Source organism: Chiloscyllium punctatum, chromosome 18 (genome assembly GCF_047496795.1).
Source record: "Chiloscyllium punctatum isolate Juve2018m chromosome 18, sChiPun1.3, whole genome shotgun sequence".
Classification (NCBI taxonomy): Eukaryota; Metazoa; Chordata; class Chondrichthyes; order Orectolobiformes; family Hemiscylliidae; genus Chiloscyllium; species Chiloscyllium punctatum.
This window is the reverse complement of record NC_092756.1, coordinates 1,419,940-1,440,329: the sequence shown is the minus strand read 5'-3', so window position 1 is coordinate 1,440,329 and position 20,390 is coordinate 1,419,940.

Sequence of the window (20,390 nt, the reverse complement as noted above, 5' to 3'; positions counted from 1 at the left end):
TTGCATTCCCAGTGCACACGAATGAGTTCACAGAGGGGAGACACAATTAACCTGCTCCATGTGTGCGTGGGGATTCCATAATCTTCCTTACACCCAGCGCAGCAACGCCCTTATACATGGGAGACACTCTTAACCTGTTCTTTGTATGTGAAGACATTCACTGAATTATGGGAACCGGTGAAACTTAAGCAAGGCTTCGTTTATACTGGTTATTATTTGCATATTGCTACTCTGACATTATTTGTTCTTTTCAACTCAGTTCACAGCCCTTACACCTACCGGTGTTTAATATTCTAAGTATATCACTGCTGTTGAGGGCTGCGATGACACTTTTAGAATTACTATCTATGATGTTTTCACTTGATTGAAGAAATCTCAACAGCGAATTGTTTACAAAAAGATTATCGACTTTTAGTCGAAACTTAATTCGATTTTTGAAGCAACATCTACAATTCAGTTCCTAAAAGTTTCAAAGGGTTAGCATCTCAAATGGAAGAAGTAATGCTGCTTTTTCTTCTTGACGTGCACGTTTAGCACATTCTCAAATTCATTCTGCAATTTAATTATCAAAGAACGTGAAACAGAATAATGGATATGTCAGAGACGCATCAGAGAAACGTTTCCTGAATCAACATTGATAGCGGTGAAGTTTAAAAATCTCTGAATCAGATCATTTTTGAGAGTGCAGCAGGAATATTTGAGACAGTCAGCAGCCACAACAAAGATTGGGTTGAATCCCACTCAGTAGAGGTACGTCTTGCCAGTGAAGCAAAAAGTGAAACCGAGCTGATATACAAAGTAATCCCAATAGCTAGAAGAATGGACAACATGAAAGTTGTCAAGACTTTACGTCCGACACATGGAGATCCTGCGCAAATAAAGGTCAGATAAATGAACACAATGATCAAAACAAATGTTAAAATCTTATTGGATGGAAGGTTCGTGGAGAGTTGGCAGGAAGTGGAGTTGAGAACAAGACGAAATTAAACATTCTCGTAATAAATATGCAGAACGAACTCAAAGAGCTGATTTCCTTTTCCTTGTTGGATATGAGCTATGTCCACAAGAAATTCAAACTAGCTTGGACAATGAAAATCTATGTGCTATCTGAGATGGGATGAAGAGGGAACTTGGCCCAAACATTACCAATGTTTCCTCCTGAAATCAGTAAATGTTGACATAGTCACTGGCAGAGATCAAAGATGTCCTGATGGGTTGATCACGTCTGTGAGCTGTATATACATGAGTAGGATATTTCACATTCTCCATTAGATGGTTACCTCGGATTACAATGAGATCTTCCTCAGATGCGGCAAAGGGCTGAGGAAAACCAGATTGTGTCTTATTTAGATAAATTACAGGTGTTATATTTTGGGAAAGCAATTCATTGCATGACTTTTAAACTTAATCATAAGGTGCTAGGTAGTGTTGCTGAACAAAGAGACCTTGGATTTGAAGTTAATGGCTCCTTGACAGTAGAATGGCAGGTAGACAGGATTCTTACAGACACATACATACATGGATGAATACACAGAGTCACCCACACAGGTGCATACACAATCATACGCAGAGTCATGTACACAGATACACAGACAGAGTTAGCACACAGAAGCACACACAGTCACACTCACAGACACACACATAGTCACACGCGTAGATAACACGCAGACAATTGCATTGAGATACGTCCATATACACACCGAAACACGAACAGAATCATGCACACAGACACACACAAAGGTGCACAAAGATGCACAAAGAGTCACGAGCACAGTGACATGCATAGAAGCACAAACAAATACACGTGAACACAGACACAGTCACTCACACAATGTAAAGACACACACAATGAGGCACGCAGACGAATACACACGGACACACAAACACACAGATGGATACGCACAATAACACACACAGATGCTCACACAGATACACGCACACAAATACAAAGGCAATGTCGCACACAGCACCACACACATCGATACATACACACATGCACACAGGTGAGTTGTTAATTTTACTTTAAATAGTGACTCTGTAAATGGATCTTTAACTCTCGAAACTTATGAGATTACGGCATGAGGTGAACTTATTCTATGTGGCTGGTTTAAATTAGGAGAGGTGTCAGCCCTGAGTTGTAACAGTTTAGGGGCTTTCGTCCGCGAATTGAACAGCTTTAGACAAATCCAAACTGAGATCTGGGTAGATTAGAATAGACTTGAGGTATTAAAAAAGCACAGTATATTTAAACATATGCACTTTAGTGGTTGAGAGATTTAAATAAAATGTCATGGAGACAAATTATTTAATTTCGATTATTTGTGGTTGGTCAAATTAAAAGTGAGAGAACTGGCTCTTAAAATTTAAGAGAGGTTTGAAGATGATCCTCAAATTTGCCAAGAAAGTTTAGAAAGAAAGATAAAGGCCAAATTTTTCGAATTATTGAGGAGCATAGTTTTGTGTTCAACCAAGGAAAAAAGTAACGTTGAAAATTTCAGGGAATTACTCAAACACGAAGGTGTGTCAGAGAAACCGACAAGTGCAGTACAGTGAAAAAAAAACTTAACTTACAATTGAGGAAATTTGAGTTTAAAGATAAACAAAGGGAGCGAGGAAGAGAGAGAGAAGAAACAGAAAGCAAGACAGAAGACAGAGAGAGAGAAAGGGGAAAGAGAAGGCTCGCAGCTGAGCAAAAAGAGAGAGAATTTGAACTTGAGATGTTGCGATTTAGTTAGCAAAGTCAAGTTAACAGGATGGAGATTAAGAGTGAAGATAGTCATCCATAGAATTATGTTAAAACTGTGGCACATTTTGATGAGAAAAATGTTGAAGCCCTGGAGACGCAGGGTGGCACAGTGGTTAGCACTGCTGTTTCCAGCGCTAGATACCCGCGTTCAATTCACGACTGTCTGTGTGGAGTTTGCACGTTCTTCCCTGTGTCTGCATGGGTTTCCTCCAAGTGCTCCGGTTTCCTCCCACAGTTCAAAGATGTGCTATTCAAGTGAATTGGCCATGCTAAATTGCCTGTAGTCTTAGATAATGGGGTAAATGTAAGGGATTGGGTCTGGGTGGGTGGCGGTTTGGTGTGGACTTGTTGGGCCGAAGGGCCCGTTTCCGCACTGTAAGTAATCTAATCTTATTCCATTGAAAACTTGACTGGGCAGATAGAATGGTCCAAGAATTTATGGGGAATGCTAGCTCGGAATAAACTGGTGGGTAGGGTGAGTTAAATATATTCACCGCTGTCAGATGAGGAGTTAAGACATTCTGAAGACGTCAAACAATCCATTTGAAGTGTTCACAATTTGGTCCCATATATACATAGACAGCAGTACGGAAACATAAAGGAGGAACCAGGTCAGACTTATGTTGAGTTTGAAATAACTAGACATAGGCATTTTGATAGATGGATGCTGCTTTAAAGATAGATACGACATATGAGACTCTAATTGACGTTATTCTGCTGAAGGAGTTGAAGAACTCACTTCCAGGGATTATAAGAATTCATGTGGAGGAACAGAAAGTTCAGGAATTGAGAAGGGCAGGAGAATTTGCAGATGAATACATGTTGCTGCAAAAGACAAGCTTCCAGCCAGAAAGTCGTCCAGTGAGGTATAGAATTTGCGAGAAGGGGAGATGCTACAGTATAAAAGAAAGAGTAGAGAATAAGAGTTTACCACAAGTTAAAGAAGATGCCCAAGAGAATGGAAAGGAGGTCAAAGGCCTCAGGTATTTTTACTGTCATAGAGTGGGACACAGAAAATTTCAGTGCCGATGGATTCAGAAGGGCACTGGTAAAAGGTATTTTCACTTCCATAAAATGGGATAAGTAATGTCACAGTGCTGGTCATTAAGAAAGGGACTGAGGGAGAAGATGTGGTAAAATAAGTTAAGCCAGTGACATTAGTGATAGTATTAAAGGAAACCCCAACAAGAACCGAAAAACTACAGGAAAGTGCACAGCCTCGGCAGGGGCTGAGTATGGAGTTCGTACCTGATCTCTATAAAGAAATCGCCTCTGTGAGTATAGTTTACTCAGAAACAATAGGGGGAGAAGGACAAGAAGTTATCATTTTGAGAGATACAGGATCTAACCAGTTTCTAATAGTAAGAGATGAGCAAATTTGCAGTCTTTCTGATCTGTTACCCGAGAGTGTCGCAATGTGTGGGATAGTTCGACAGAAATTTAGATTTCCTCGACATAAGATCATGTTGGATGACCAACGCAAATCTGGGGAAGTAACCGTGGGAGTTTCTGACCGAGTGTCAGTTCCAGGAATCCAGTTTGTTCATGAGAATGGTTTAGCAGGGTCCAAGTTGGGAGTGATACCCCGAGTTGTGGAGAAGCCCAAGGAAGACCAAGAAACTGAGAAGTTAAAACAGAAATATACTGATATTTTCCCAAACTTGACAATAACCAGACCCCACTATCATAAGTCACAGCAGGAAGCACAAACTTTAGACAACGATGAAGGAGTTAAGGCTCTGTGAGCTGACGTTCTGTTTGACGTAATGGTGCAGGGAAATCATGGACAAAGAGAGAGTCAGACAGAGGTATTTAGTCCAGAAAGGCTAAGCGATTTGCAACAGACAGGCAAGATGATAAAAGGTTTATATGTGAATGTGTACTCTGAGAGTGAGGCAGAGATGTACCTGGGGGTTATTACCGGAAATATAGCATCCTAAGACGGAGGTGGAGACTACGGCAGGTTAGTGCAGAGGAGTAATGTGCTGAAGTGCACCAGATTATGTTGCCGGTGGCATAGAGAAAGGAAGTGTTACGGGTAGCACGTGAACTACCTGTGGGAGGGCACCGCGTGGTATGGAAGGCTCAGGCTAAGGGACAAAAACATTTTTATTGACCTGGAATGCTTACAGATGTGGTTAACTTTTGGCAAACGTGTCATAAATGCCAAATAGTAGGTAGGCCACAGGCAATCATGAAACTAGCACCTCTATTGCCAATTCCCACATTCGAAGATCCCTCCTTTTGGGTTATAACTGAGTGTGTACGTCTCCTTCTGAAAAGTAGAGGAGAGAAAGAATTGGAAAAACAGGTGTTAGTTACTGCCCCACAGAGTGAGGAATCAAATCCAAATGTTGCAAACTTTGACGTGCCTCAAAATATGTTTAAAAAGTAGAAGTCCTTGAGCAGTGGAATAGGTTGGTAAACTATCTGTCTCAGGAGCATAGAATGCAGTTGAAATGTTTGTTATTGCAGTATGAAGACATATGTGAGAATAATGCTATTATACATGAAGTAGACATGGGAATACTGTTCCGATAAACAGCATCCATATCGTCTTAATCCTCTCAAAGTCAGACTGGTCCAGAAGGAGGTGGAGATCATGCTCAATGAGGTCATCATCGAACCAAGACAGCGTGAGTGGAGCTCGCTGATCATCTTAGTTCCCAAACCAGATGGGACTCAATGATTTAGGCTGGATTATGTTAAAAAAATAGAGTTATATCCAATACCGACATTGGATGACTATATCGAGAAAGTTGGACAAGTCGGTCATATCACCAAGTTGGAGTTAATGCGTAGTTTCTGTCAGGTACCTTTATCAGAGATGGCGAAAGACGTTTTTGAATTGAAACGCTAATTAGAATGTATCAATTCAAAGTGACGCCCTTTGGAATGACAAACACACCCAAACCATTCCAAAGACTCATGGACAGAATTGTGGTCTGATTTTTAAACTGTGCAGTCCATTTGGACGATGTCGTGGTCTTTAGTTAGTTTTGGAAAGATCACTTGGTACAGTTGGTAGAGCCTTTTGAACAAATACAAGAAGCAAACCTGGTGACAAAATTAAACAAAACTGAAGTCGCGAAAGCAGACGTGATGTTCTTGGGACAAAATATCGGTCATGGAAGGTTGATCCCATGGAATGCAAAGACAAAAGTTTCCGAGGAACTCTATTGGAAATTTGTTCCAAACGTCAGCAGTGTAGTGGCACCGTTAACCGACTTGCTGAAGAAGAACACAAATTTTTGGTGGGCAAAACATTGTCAGGAGACATTCGACCACTAATAGAAATATTGACCACCAAACTAGTTTCAGCTACAGCCAACGCTTCAAAACCTTTCAAAGTTGCCATCGACGCTCGTGACATAGGGGTAGGAGCTATACTGCAACAGGACAATGAGATGGGATTGTACTTTTCAAAGAAACTCAACATCCACCAGAAAAAAAATTCCATAACTGAGAAAGAACTAATGACTTTGGTACTAGCCTTATAACATTTTAATGTGTACTCACAAACAGCATGTTGGAGACCACTGTGTACACGGATCCCAATCTGCTTATATTTTTTGAAAGCTTTAAAGACTATTACATTGGGGTCATATATTACAGACTTTCAATCTAAAAATTGTATATATATCATGTCGTAAAAATGTAATCACAGATGTGTTCTCACAGACTTAACTGATAAAGTTTAGACAAGATTTGTATTTATCCAATGATAAATATAGGCAAATAGGATGAAGTTAAGGTGAACTTAGGTTAAAGTTATCTGAATGTTATGGTAATGTGTTTAAAGAATAGAAAAACAAATGATACCACGTTTTAAATATGATGGTTCTTTTTTGAGAGGAAAGGTGTTAGGAACGTGTAAAGGGTACTGTACCTTTGATGGCAGTTGAAGGATTTACAAACACAGTGAGCTATGCAATATTTAGAATGTAACTTTTGGTACAGAAGCTGGCAGAACCTGGTTTGCTATGAGAGAAAAATAGAATCAAATTCGACCAATCAGTATAAATTATGTCCCAAGAAACTAAACTACACTCGAGTTTGAATTTTGTATTTTGACAATATTTTAAAAAATGAATTGACCCGCTGTTTTGGGGTATAAAGCCAAAATAAATTGAAAAGTTGGGGGAGAACAGCTATGCCAGCAGCATAGGCAGACTGCCCAGAGAATAGCTCTCTTAAATGTACCTTTATTTATCATTGACCTGTGAAACAGAAACTCTAAGGAGAAGCAAACAGGATAGAGGAAGATACAGTGAGACGATTCGACTGCTGGATAGTTCTGAAATTTGAGTGTTTTTTGTCAATCTTAATTGGGGTGTTTTTATCGGACCAGTACTGTAGAAGGGAAAGTAAAAGATAGTCAGAGAAAGGGGTTGTAAATAGTTGTTAGTTAATTCTTCTCTGTTAGAATTTAAAAGTTGTTAATTTTTACTTTAAATACAGATGGTTCTTGTCCTTCCGAAGTTTTACACGTTATAGCACGGGCTAAATCTTTTCTATGGTGCAAGTTTAAATTAGCGCGTGGGTTGGGGAGGGGCGGGGGTTTTACCCCGTGTTGTAACACATTAGCTTTGATTTCTCTGCACAGAGGCTGACAGACCTGCTTACGTTTTCCAGCACATTTCTGTGTTCGTTTCTGGTTTACAAAATCTGCAGTTCTCTTGATTTTCTTTTGTGTATCATTGTCAGCCACGGGTTGATGTGCTGGAGGACAGGAAGACAGCTAATGTCGTTGCATTATGTGTAACAAGAATGCAAGGTAAACCCAGGAATCTACAGACCAGTGAATTTGATATCAAGGGTGGGTAAGTGCTTGTTGGAGATTCCGAGAGGCAGATTTACATGCATTTGGAAAGGCAAGGACTGATTAGGGATATTCAGCACGGCTTTGTGTCTGGGAATCCATGTCTCAAAACTAGATTTCAGTTTTTGAAGAGGTGATCGGGAAATTAGATTAGATTACCTACAGTGTGGGAATAAGCCCTGCGGCCTAACAAATCCACACCGACCTTTCAAAGAGAAACCCAACCGCACTTTATTTACCCCTGACTAATCCACCTAACATTCCGGGCAATTCACCAAACCTGCACATCTTTTGACTGTGGGAGGAAACCGGAGCATCCAGAGAAAACCCACGCAGACACAGGGAGAATGTGCAAAATCCACGCAGACAATTACCCGAGGTGGGAATTGAACGTGGGTCCCTGATGTTGTGAGACAGCAGTGATAACCACTGAGCGACCGCCCCGCCCATTGAGCCAGCGTGCAGCCCATAGATAGATGAAGGTAAAGCAGCAAACGTTGTCTACGTGGACCTTCGTGTGGCCCAACAAGGTTCCTCATGGTAGACTGATTAATAAGGTTAAATCGTAGAGGATCAGGGAAAGCAAGCCAATTAGATACAACATTAGCTTGACAGTAGGAGGTAGATGGTGCTGGGAGAGATCTATTGTTCAAATTGGAGGACTGTGACCAGTGATATGCCACAAGGACCAGGCTGCTGCTGATCATTGTTATTGTAAATTATTTGGAAGAGAATATAGGAACCATGGATAGTAAGTTCGTAGACAAAACTCCCAAAATTCGTGTTAATAGTGGACAGTGAAGAAGGTTATGTTAGAGGACAATGAGATCTTGATCAACTGGGAAAGTGGGCTGAGGATTGGCAGGTAGAGCTTCATGCAGACAAATGTGAGGTGTTGCAGTTTGTTAGACAAACTAGAGCCGGATTTATACTTTTAACGGTAGGACACTGGGGAGTATATTCGAACAGAGAAACGTAGGATGCAGGTACATAGTTCCTTGAAAGTGGAGTCGCAGGTAGACAGGGCGGTGAAGAAAGAATTAGGCACGCTTACCTTCATCGGTCAGAGCATTAACTTTAGGGATTGGGGCATCATGTTGTGGCTGTACAAGAGAATGGTAAGGCCACATTTGGAGTACTGAGTAAAAGTCTTGTCGCCCTGCTATAGGAATGATGTTATAACGTGGAAAAGGGACAAAAGTATTTAAAATGGGATGTGACGGAGATGGGAGGTTTTGAGATATATGGAGAGGCAGGGATGACCTTACAGAGGTTTATAAAATCATAAGTGACATTGATAGGATAAATAGACAATGTTTTTTTCCCGAGGGTGGAGGTGTACAATACCAGATAGGATAAGTTTAAGGTAAGAGGGAAGGAACTTAAAAGCGATCAAAGGGCAGCTGTTTGAATTTATATTCTGAGGTAGTTTACTCTCATAATCTATCTTATGTTTCTTGATTGCTTTTTAGTTGCTCTCTTTTGACCTTTAACGTTTTCACAATCTTCTAGTTTCCCACTGGTCTTTGCCATTATTTATGCCATTTATTTATTTTGATAGCCTCTCTTATTTCCTGAGAAATTCATGCCAGATTGCCCTTTTTCCTACAGTCCTTCCATTTCACTATTATATGATGTTGCTGAGCACTTGGAAAAATTACTTTGAAAGCCATCCACTGTTCATCAATGGTTCCACCGTGAAGTATTTGTTTCCAGTCAACTTTAGCCAACTCTTCCCTCATCCTATTGTTGTCTACTTTGAGTAAGCACAGAACCCTGGTATTGGACTTTACCTTCTCACTTTCCATCTGTATTCAAAATTCAACCATACTTTCAATCCCAATAATTTCTCCCAAAACATTTATTTATTAATTTCATTTTTTTTTCTCTAGAGACTTCGGCTTTCCAATCTTGCTGGGAAATTTGATTGGTTTGGTTTGTTTTCTACTGTGAAGACTGGACTGAAGTAGTTGCTTCATAGTTCTGCGGTTGCCCTGTTCTCTGTTCTCCATCTCTGGGTTCAGACTGTAACGAAGCTGCACTTGTTTTCTCTAACCCTTCCCATTGACAGTTCACCCTTATAATTCTTGTTAATATTCTCTTCAGAAAACCACCCATTCATGTCCACACAATAAAGTCATAGGAGCATGTTCGACTCATACCGTCAGAAATACAGCATAGTCTACTCTCCGTCATAAAGCCTGCAGGCAGGCATGTTATGAAACTCCATGAGCTGGCCTAAGTCCTTTTTAGCTGTTATGTGGTTACCATAACAACTCCCCTCTCAGGAAGTACATTCCAGACCCCAACATCATCTGGGTGAAAAACAATCCACAAATTCTCTCTAACCGTCAAACCCTTCACTTTAAATGTGTGTTCCCCTGTTTTTGCCCCTTTGATTAAAAAGGACAGCTGCTGTCTATCCACCCTGCCCATGCCATTTGTAATCTTATCCTTCTGACTCACATCCCCCTCAGTCTTCTTTGCTCCAAAGTAAACAACGCGAGCTTTTCCAGCTTCTTTAAAAATGTAACAAGCAAGTTGGATAATGGGGATCATATAGTTACATTATATCTGGACTTCCAGACATCAGTGCATAATGTTTTTCGCAAAAGATTAATATGCATCAATAACACATGGGGCTAGGAACAATTTACTTGCTAGGGGACAGGATTAGCTAACCAGTAAAAACCATGATATGGAGCCCCTGGTTTTGTACTGGGTTGGACAAGGTCAAAAATCAAACGACACCATGTTACAGCCCAATGAGTTTATTTGTAAACACAAGTTTTCATTGCGCTGCCTCTTCATCAGGTGGAAGAGAGAGGAAAATCTTAAACACAGATATTATAAGGAAAAGATCAAAGCGTTGTACACAAGTTGTACAACCCTTTGAAATTTTCCTTATAACTGTAAACATCTACGATGACTCTTAAATACTTAATCAGTTAATATGGAGGTGCAAGTTTGATTGATTAATATGCAAATCTCAGAATTTATTTCAAGTCCACTGCCTGGAGATACCTTCATGTAAGTGAAGGAAGACCTGCGGTCAGACAATGCATTCTAAGCGTGAGGCCTTGTTTGGACGCTGTCTGTGTCTTCATCTGGAGTCAGACTGGTTTTAATTACAATGTAGGAGTTCATAAAATATCACACTGACTGACTGTCTACAAATTGTGCGTGTTTGGAACAAAATAAAATGCATCTGCAAATACAAATGGGCAAATGCAAATTCACCCGCAGATGTATATGTGCATACATGTGTGTTTAATTGTGTGTGCATAGGTGTGAGAGAGAGAGGGCGTGTCTCTGTGAAGGGGAGAGAAAGACACTGTGTACGTGAAAGAAAGTGAGGGGTGTGTGTGTGAGTGCGGGAGGGAGAGAGAGAGGCTGCGTGTGCATGCGTGCGTGGGACGGAGTGGAGTGCACGTGTGCGCATGTGAGAGAGGGAGAGTGTGAGTGGAGCAGAAACGGAAAGTATGCATCAGTGTATGTAACGGGGAGAGTGAGAGGGTGTGCTTGTCCAGGCAAAAACACAGACAGATACAGCAGATCCCTTTCTCCGCACGCACTCTCTCCGTGGTTTCAGAGCTTCCCCTCTCTGCAGTCTCTGCTCCATATGTTGTTCAAGTTACAGACCCAGTAACTACAGTCCCCATGTTCCATCCAGAGTTGTGTCACCAAATCCTCAGGTCTCCCTGAATGTCTGAGGGAGCTCACACCACGACCTCCAGCAACTCATCCCAAGCACATCCATTACCATTTCAATAACAAGGGTCAGTCAGAAGCTCTTCAGCTACAAGTTAGATGCCTGTTCCTTTACAATTATACTCCAGGATTTTCCTCGTGTTACTGACCGGATAATCAACTGAGAGAAAGAGAGAACCAGAGGCGTTCCGTGAGGAGGAGCATACCAAGTTTCAAACATTAACGTCAGAGCTGCAGGAATACCCCTGTCCTTGGGGCACCACATCGGACACATCAGTAAGTGAACAACAGCCTGACACACGCCATTTCAATGTTTCAGAGTTTCACCATGCGAGCACTCGATACACGAGGGAGTCAAAAACTAAGGCCAGGGAAAGATACAGAAAAAAAACAAGTAATTTATTAAATGATAACTTAGTAAAAATATGGACCAGGAGCTCGGGGATTGGAATAACGGGATAAATAAGACATGGTGAGTTCAATCCCAAGAAAGCAAACATTGAATAGACATTGCCAGACCGCTAGAATGGTCCATTGCCTCAAATTCTGAATCTGCTTCACAGAACCAGCTCAGACACCATTAATTGGTGTAATGTCACAGCTAAGATGGAGAGCTGTGAGGCCGTGCTAATGGATTACTCCATAAACTGGACTTTCTGAACAGCATGGGGAGCATTTCAACCTTTGCCAGGATATTGCAACCCTCTACCACCACCCTCTGCCTCCGATCTTTGAGCCAGTTTTGTATCCAAATGGCTAGTTCTCCATGTATTTCATTTGAACCAACCTTGTTAAACGAATGACCATGCACAAAGTTATTCAACGCTTTACTTAAGTCAATATCGACAATGTACATCACTGTATCTCAATTAATCTTTTTACTCTCTTCTTCAAAAATTCCCATCAAGTCAGTGAGACATAATATTGCTTGCACAAAGCCATGCTGACTATCCCTAATCAGCTGTTGCTTTTGAAAATGCATGAAAATCCTTTGACTCAAAATCGCCTCCAACAACTTACCCACCACTGACGTCAGGCTCACTGGTTTTTCCTTATTACCCTTCTTAAATCCTTTAAGCAGTGGCACCACGTTAGCCAACCTCCAGTCTTCCGGCACTTTATCTGTGGCTATTATGTGTAGCAAGGGGACCAGCAATCCATTCCATAGCTTCCCACAAAGATCTAGCGTACATCTAATAAAAGTCAGGAAATTTTCCTTACTTTGCATGTTTTAATTCCTCCAGCAGATTCTCTGTAATACAAACACTTTCTAAGATGCCATTACTTATTTCCCAAGTTCTCGACCTTCCATTATCCTCCTGCACAGTAATTACAGAGACAAAATATTCGTTCACAACCTCCCCCATTTCCCGTGGTTTTGCATATGGACAGCCTTGCTGACCTTTAAGGATGTCCTATACTCTCCGCAGTTACTCTTTTGTACTTAACATATTTGTGGAATTCCTTTGGGTTCTCCTTAACTGTATTAGCAAAAGCTATCACATGTCCCCTTTTTACACTCCCAATTTCCATCTTAAGTATTCTCCTGTCGCCTTCAGACTTTTCTAATGGTTCACTATAAATCAAGAATTAAGAGTCTAATGATGACAATTCTGATTGTCGGAAAAATCCATCTGGTTCACTGACACCCTTTAAGGAAACAAACTGCCATCTTTACCTGGTCTGGCCGACAAGTGACTCCAGACTCACAGCTATGTGGTTGACTGTGAACTGCCCTCTGGGCAATTAGGGATGGGTAATAGATGTTCGCCTAGCAAGCAACACCATCATCCCTTGAATGAATTAAGAAAAAAAGCCCTCAATTCCTGCTGTCTATACCCTGACATATCCTTCCCTCTTATCCGTGACCAGAAACTCAATTTCTCCAATCCATCAGCATTCGTTACACGTACCAGCCTTACCCTTCACCCCAACAGGATCATAATGGCTCTGTACTCCTGACGTCTCATTTTTGAAGGCTTCCCACTTCTCAGCTGGTCCCCTTCTCTACGAATATCTGTCCGAATCGACTTCAGAAAATTCCTGATTATCATCAAAATTGATTTTCAACAATTTAGAACTTTAACTTTTAGGCCTGGTTCATCCTTTTCAATCTCTGTTTTAATACTAATAGAATTAGGATGACTTTCCATAAAGTGCTCCCCTAATGATATCTCATTCACCCGCTCCCCACTGCCTTATTTCCCAAGGGTAAGGTGACGTTTAGCTCCTTCTCTGTGATGGAGAGCACCGATCAAGCAGCTGCTGCGTTGTCACTGTGATTGGGGTCAGCAAAGTCTTCGACTCATTGGGTTGAATCTAACAACAATTTATCTCAGGAACACTTTCATTAAGTATGACAAAGGGATTGTCTGCACGAGGCTAAGCTAGTTTCCTGGTGCTACCTTATCAAACTCACTTCATTAACGACCCAACACACTCCGTGGTGTCTCTCCCATTCATTGCCAGCACGATTCTCCCACCCATCATGGCTGGAGGTACTCACCATCATCCAGATGCCCCTGATACTCCGTGATCCCTGGCACTGATGCCACCTTTAAAAGGCCAGTGGTTGAGCATTCACAGGTTGGAGATACACTGCACAGTTTACCCTGAGCATGGCAGATAATGGGCAATTACACCACAGTTTGCCGACAGGAGCACAGAAGTCCTGGTGGATGGGCTAGTACAGAGGGGGATCATTCTCCTCGAAGAGAGGGCCACAGCACCAGACCCACCGAGCATGGTCTGAACTCTGTGCAGTATCTGTGGTCTGAAGAAATGTACAGCAATACAGCACAAACATCAATAACCTTCCCCGCTTTGTCAAGGTAATGGCCGCTGTATTCTCTCTGCTACCTCACACTCACTGTATATCTGTTACAGCACCTACCCCAAAACAAGTCTCATGCTCCACCACGCTCACTGCTGCATGCAATGCCTTCCGCTCTCTCTCCCCTCTATGACACTGTTGACTGACCCCCTCTGGACACGTCACCAGCTCCCTCCCAACACCTGTACAAGCACTAACAGCAGGATCACCCACCCCCACCCTCACTCCATCAGTCCCCGTCTCCTATTCCAGGAGAAACAGCTTGCAATAGGACAGAAAGGGTCAATCTAGTTGGTGGAGTGCTCGATATCCATCTCCCCTCCCATCCCTTGTACCTGTGTGTTTGTATTTTACTCTGTGAGTATCTCAACGCGGGTGCAGGTCTGACAGTCTCTGTGGTGCTGAAAATGAGTCAATATCTCCCTCAGCTGGCCTTCCCACCCTATTGCAGTTACAGTGGCAGAGGGTAATAACCTTCGAGGAATCAATCTGGGAGGGAGAGAGGGAGGGCATCAGTTTACATCACCATCCAAACTGACAGCAGTGTCAACACGCACACACATAAACACCCAATGCTGTTAGATGGAGGGTTGCAAATATACTTGGACCTGTCAGAATGGAAATGCTCACCTCTGACTGGACCATTTTATCAGGCAAAGAGGTGAATTTATTTATCAATTTGTGAGTAGCAATGGTTAAAACTTACGTGAGAAAGTATTGAAAACTCCCAAAAAAGGCCCAGTAGTGTTGGTAATGATGCAGGAACAACATGGCTTAGTATCATAAAAAACTGCTCTGTGCTTCTAAAGATATTATTTGAAAAATCAAACGGCCGTGCATTTTGAGAGATTCACAGTAAAGGATTTGTTATCTTCGAAAGCAAAAAGCTGTGCCACTGATGCAGTATTATGGAGATGCCAGCAGAGTGTAGTATTGTAGGAATCCAATCATGAACCTCAGAGGTGAGCAAAGGCGCCTCATGGTATGATCAATTCCCCAATAATTTCTTTATAGAACTCAGCCTGGAATCCGTCTGGTCAGGGTGCTTTGCCATTCTGGAGCTGCCTCACTGTCTCCTGTACTTCCTGGGTTGCCGGGGGGCATTCAAGAACAACACATGCTCCGAGGTAAGGCCCGGGCGGGCCAGATATTTTTTTCCAAAAGACTCTATCTTCCTCGTTCTATCGTCATAGCCCTGTGACCTATACAATTCGAAATAAAACTTTTTTAAAGGCTGCATTGATCATTTTATAATCGCAAGTCAGGGAACCAGCACTCTTTCAAATAGATATAATATCTTGGGGAGCCTTTTTCTTTCTGGCAAAGTATGCTAGATACCTGCCAGGCTTGTCACTGAATTCAAATAATCTTTGCTTCGCAAATAATATCTCCCTCTTTGCTGTTTGAGTAAGTGCGGGTTTCAAAGTTGCGCTAAGGGCTGTGATCCGCTGTAGTTTAGTAATGCACATATGCTGTCTCAGCATACTTCAGGCGACACTCGAGCAGACGCTGTTCTCCCTTTTGTCTTTTTCAGGTCACAGAATATGAGATAACCAAGCCTCACGCATATGGCTTCGCAGTCTCCCACATCATCGAAGGGTTACTGGCCGTGCCTGAGTTGATATACCAGAAGGTTTTAAATTCCTGTGAGAAATATTTAATGTTCTTGCTATCATTCAATAGGAAATGTCCATACGCCAATGTCGGGGACCTTTCTCATCATCACTTGTCTTAACCTCCATATATAGTGTCATGGTTGGAAATCATTATATTACGTACTTTACAAAACAATATTGAGTTCAAAAGGGTAGGGACAGAAACATATCGATTCTGGTATGGCACTTGTGTGGGTTAAAATAAAAAAGTAAAGTCTCTACCCTCAGGGTGAAGGCACGTCCACACATCTAACAGCTCCAACTAACTACTCAGAGCCGTCAACTGCCTAGATCTTATAGATATGCCCGCAGAGATCTTAAGCATTCTGTCCACTCCTGGGTTGATGATGCAATTAAAATCTCCCATTATAATTGTGTGGTGTACTCCGAGTGCCATCAATTTGGAGAATGGTTCCATTACAAATTTAAAAGGGTGCACCAGGGGGCAATAGAGATTCAACATCCTATATTCCTCTCCATATATTAAGCCTTTAATTAATATATACCGTCCAGACTCATCTTTTATCTGGCTTAGCTTTTGGAAGGGAAGATTCTTCCCAATAAGAATGGCAACTCCCCTACTTTTTGAGCTGAATTATGAAAAAAACACTTGGCCAAATCCACCCTGTTGCATCTTCGAATGCTCCTTATCAAGTAAATGTGTCTCCTGTAGAAGGGCTACATCCAACCTTTCTTTTTTTTAAGATTTGATAATATCTTTTTCCTTTTGATTAATGAGTGGCACCCCTTTACATTCCAGGTGCACCACCTAAACAAATGACTAGCCATGATAATCAAAGCAAGCCGAGAGCACCCAGGAGGGAGATCCCCATCTAAAAGACATTGAATAAAAACCAAACGTGATTCGCACATAAAACACTCATTCAAACAGCGAAATCAAAACAAATAAGAACTTTTCCCAAAAACAATTAATACTAAACATATTTAAAAGGAGATTTTCTCCCTTGTTCAGAGAATGTACTACTACCTTCCAATAATCCCACCATAACATCCCTCAGTTAGAGGCATGCCATCGACCCAGGCATTACAAAGTCGAGTAAATAAATTTCAACGTTTTATAAAACAGAATTTAAAAGTGGCGACCCCCCTCACCAACAGCTTGATACACTTAGCAAAAAAGGAAAGATGAAAATATGTAAAATTACAATCTCAGCAAGTAATAATCAAACAAATAAAAAAAATCAGAAACGCCCCCCAACTCTCAAATAAACCGCACGAAGTATAGATAAGAGTCCATAGTAAGGATAAGGAACTAGCACTTCCTCTCCCCCACCACTACCGAAAGATAAAGAAGTAAAAAAAAATGAAGAAAGGAGGAGGAAAAAAAGAAGAAAAGGGGGGCAAAATAAATTCATTATCAATATAGTTCCAACCCTGCAGTCTTTTTGAGAGCATCTAGGAATTCTTTTACTTTTTCCGGTGATCTGAAGTCATATACGGATCCTCCATGACTGCAGCATAGCATTGCCGGTATTGGATGGAATATTGAATATTCAAGCCCCTGAGACGCTTCTTCACCTCATCACATGCCTTCCTCTTGCGGACCACAGCCAGAGAACGCCATTATCCTGGAACCCTTGTATATCATAGCATGGGGATCCTTTCCCAGCACTCTGGTGGACTCGAGCAGCATCTGTTTTTCCCTCTCATGTTGAAGTTCAACTATCACCTGGTGGGGGCGCTGGTCCGACCCGAGCCGGCGCACAGCAACCCCATGGGCCCGCTCAAACGGCAACCAGCCCAGCAATGACTCCAGTTTTAGCAGCTGTGGGAGCCATTGCTCCAGGAAATCAACTCCTCCCGTTCGGGAAGGCCCAGCAACCGAATATATTCCCGATGAGCTCGATTTTCGAGGTCATCAGTATGTTCATCTAAGGTCCGGACTTGATGTTCCAGAGCCCAGACCTGACCCATGGATGACTCATCAGTTGTCTCGGAGGCCACGGCCCGTTGCTATGCCCCACCCCTACACGCTGCTCGAGTTTCTTGATCTCTCCGTCATGTTTCTGCAGCTTGACCGAGATTGCCTCCCACCTGGACAGCGTCTCTTCAATGAACTCATCAATCTTCTCTCTGAGTTTAAGAAACTCCGAGATTATGCCCTTCCTGCAAGTCAGGCCCACGGGGCGGCCGCAGCTGTCTCTGTTGCCAAGGGGTAGAGGGACAGAAGTCGCTGTCTGTTGTGAAATGCGAGAGCATTTACCTGTGTTCGTTTTAAAAAGCATCAGACTGCTAAAGTTTGATGTAGAATGGCCAAGGCTGGTGGGCAAAAACTCTTTTAGCAATTTAACAGGTGAGGTGAGGGTGGGTACCTCACTGCCTGAGACTTGGGTGGAGCGCTGCAGACTCAGACCTACTGGGTCGCCTCCATCTTAGATCTCGCTGGCACACTGTTTAAAATAGGAATAAGGCAAAAACCAGAAAATTACAAACTGACCAGCCTAACCCTGTTCGTGGGTACGTTCCTGAAATCCATCGTGAAGGATGAGATTTCTGAATATTTGCCAGTGCATGGTAACGTAGGGCGAAGTCAGTATGGTTTCATCAAGGGGAAGTCATGCTAATGAATCTGTTAGTACACTTTGAGGATGTAACAAGCTGGTTAGACCAAGGAGAGCTAATGGATACTCTGTGTCTGGACTTCAAGAAGGACGTTGACAAGGTGCTTCACAGGTAGCTGCTGAGTAAGAGAAGGGGCCATGGTATCAGAGATAAAGTGCTAGTATGTACAGCAGCTTGAATGTCTGGTAGAAGGTAGAGAGTGGGAATAAAAGGGTCCTTCTCAGGATAGCAGCTAATGACAACTGGTGTTCTGCAAGGGAAACACAATTTTATACTTAGTACATTAACAATCTCGTTGAAGGAACTTCGGGCAATCCAGCGAGGTTTTTAGATGATGCAGAGGTAGATAGAGGGACAGGTATCATAGAGATGACAGGGAGGTTGCAGCAGGATTTAGAAAGGGTAGGAGAGTGGGCAATGATGTGGCAGATGAAGTACACTTGGGAAAGTGCGAGGTGATGCACGTTAGTAGGATGAAGAAAGGCATGGACAATTTTATTTCTGGGGAGAAAATTCAGAATTGTGAAGTGCAGAGTGTTTCGAGTTCCAGTCAGGATTATCTCAAGGTAAATGTGCAGGTTGTGTCAGTAGTTAGGAAACTGCTGTATCTGCCACACAGTGTGTTTGAAATCTTATATTCAGCAAAAGAACTGAGACAACTCTTTTAAACAATGGCATTTGTTTATTGAACACAATTGATATTAGAACAATAAAAAGTATTACAATGTAATGAAAAACACCACAATCTATCTTATGGTTTAAATTAACTTTGGACGATCACACACAATCCCACTAGAAGTTGACTGGATTCCACGTGGTGAAGTCTTCTTGTTCTTCTGATGGTCTTGTAGGTATATTTTCTTTCAGTGGTTATTCTTGAGTTGCCACTCTCGAAGCGGTTTTACGGTGATTCTTATCCTTCCAAGTCTTCACGCCTTTTGCGAGGATGTGGAGAATCTGCCAATGAAATGACCAGGTTCATTTACCCTGATCAATCAGATCCAACCTGGGGTTGTCACATTGATGGCCCAAGGGCGACATTCCATTGTCCCATTTAGGTCCAACTTCAGGTATGTATTACAGGGTCTGGAGCTGTCAGGTTTGTTTGCAAACCATCTCTGGGTAGCTGCAGCCTGTCTGCATTCTGCAGCATGTGGATGAGCACAGAGACTTTGGTCAAGGCTGGGTTCTACTTCCCAGCATGCTTTAATCATTATTCATTTTTGTAACTCGATGATAAATTTATTATTGTCCCTCGAAAGATTATTATTTCAGTTGGCCTGTCTGGTCAGAAAGGCAAATACAATGATGACATTTCTTTTGAATTGATCTGAATATTACAGCAGAGTTCGATTTTCGCGGCTCTATAAGACTCTGGTCAGATCACTTTTGGTGTATTGTGTACCACTTTGGGCCCAATAACTCAGGAAGGATGTACCAACCCTGAGCGTGTTCAGAGGAACATCATACGAATGATACTAGGAATGACAAGATCAACATATGTAGTCTCTGGGTCGATACTCGTTGGAGTTTATAAGGATGAAGGGGGCTCTAACAGAAGCATAAAGAAAACTGGTTGCCTGGTCAGAGTAAATATTGGGAAGATGCTTCCACTGTTAGGAGAGAAAGGATTCAAGGACATAGCCTGAGAGTCAAGAGAAAATCTTTAGAACGGAGATAAGGAGAAACGTCTTCAGCCTGAGAGTTGTGAATATATGGTAGAACGGCAGTTTCCTTCCCTAAAGGACATCAGTGAACCAGGTGAGTTCTTCTTGTCAATCGCTTCATAACCACCATCCACAACGTAATTCCAGTTTTGAACCCAGATCACCAGAACATCACCTGGGTTTATCACATAAGAATTCAGTGATAACACCACGAGGCCACTGACTTGCCCAATCCTCCACAGTGTGACCAACGTGTGCCGTATGATATGCACTGGGATTTGCCTTCATGTTATCCTTGACTTCCTTATCAAGATATGGATGATTTTTCTCCGTAATGCAATTCCTCTTCGGTCCTTAGCCAGATTTCTTCAGC